Raw genomic sequence first — 1,832 nt, 5'->3', positions numbered from 1 at the left:
GGATGGTGGTGTGTTGCAGTAAGTTGTGTTTATTTTATTGTCAATAAATTATTTTTATTTTAAAAATAAAAAATTTTTTTAAGTGATAAGTCAGGTTGACGTGCTATGGTAAAATTGCTTTTAAAATATTATTATTAATTATTAAATTAAAATTAATACTTTCTACTTTTTATTATTAATAATAATAAAAAATATATATACTAACAGTTAAATTAAAATTATTATTTAAATATGTTATGTAGTTTAATATTATTAATTATTTGTAAATTATTTATTAATAAAGTACGAATCAAATGGAGAATTTTGAAATGATTAGCAATATTCTCAACTAGGGATTGGAATCGATTTCCATAATTCGAATCGATTTTAGAATCGACTAATCGCGATTAATAGTTTCTCAAATTTCGATTCTAAAATTTTGATTTTCGATTTCGATAAATCACTAAATTTGTGACAGGGAAATTTCCAATGATCATAAATTTAACATATAAATCATTTTATTATTAAATTTTATGATTTCGCATTTAAAATTGCACGAATAATCAGCGATCGGCGGTAATTTTATAATTCCGGCCAGAATTAATACTTCAATGTGACACAATTCAAAATTTCAAAGATCCGATGTCACGTTATATATAATTTCGTAATTCTGGCCGGCACTATAATTTCGATTTTTTATTTGACAATCGAGTTAAATCGATTCTGATCGGATTTTTGATTAATTCGATTTTGGCAGAATCGATTCCAATCCCTATTCTCAAATCAATGGTGATTAAAATAGTTTGGATTTACAGGTCACATTTTTAAGGAGTTGATCACATGGCTGACTACAGCTATTTTACGTAACAAACAATATTGCATCATTTTTTTTTTAATGAAAGATTGAGCTTCGAAATATGAAGTACAACAGAAGGATATTTAATATAATATGATAATTAGATAATTTATAATTTATGTAAAATCAAAAAAATTTTATTTTTAATGAATAAGTAAGTAAAAATATACACAAATATAATAAATATATTGAAAATTACAAATAAAATTTAAATTACAAAGATATTTTTTTTATGATACATGTTAATATAAAGAAATTTAATAAAAATAATAGCGCCAGGCCATTTTGTAATAAATAGTAGCTACGTCATTAGGGTTAAAATTGGTCTTCATAGGTTTGCCATGTAATAACCGAAATCGTTAAGTCGTTGAAAGAATTTTCCATTTACATTATAGAACATGAGTTTGTAGGATTACCATCAGGTTTTTCAGTTATTTCGGAAGCAACAATAACAATTGGTTTAGAGGTAATAGTTGTTGGATTCATTTTTGATTGAGTTTATTTGAAAAGTAATTTTGAGAATTTAATATTTATTTGATTTCTTTGATTAATTTGATTAGTTGATTTTTATTTTGTTCTTTGAACTTTTTTCTTTGATGGGATTTTTACAAGGCGAAGCCAAGCGTATTTATAATAAATCAAACAAACAAATTTTAGGCTTTTAAAATATCTATTATCATCATAGAAAATTAGAATTTACATACTTTACATTGTTTTCTTATTATGTAATTTAATTTTCATTATTATTTCCTCCCCCATGCATTGTATTATTTTGTTTTTGATATTCTCCCTTTATGTTTCAAAATTGTTCAGGTCATATCGGGTATATCCTTTTTTAGAAATTATTTAAAGATTGGTATAAAACTATTATCTGTTATAGTAATAATATTCATGCGTTACATCAGCCACAAATAAATCGACCGCTGCACAAATTAATATTCTTGGTTAGAAAAACATTTTTAGGATTTTAAATTTAACTTTATTTGTACATGTTTGT

Source organism: Rhizophagus irregularis, chromosome 4 (assembly GCF_026210795.1).
Source record: "Rhizophagus irregularis chromosome 4, complete sequence".
NCBI classification, from domain to species: Eukaryota; Fungi; Glomeromycota; class Glomeromycetes; order Glomerales; family Glomeraceae; genus Rhizophagus; species Rhizophagus irregularis.
The sequence above is the reverse complement of the archived record's forward strand: the minus strand, read 5'-3'. Positions refer to the sequence as shown.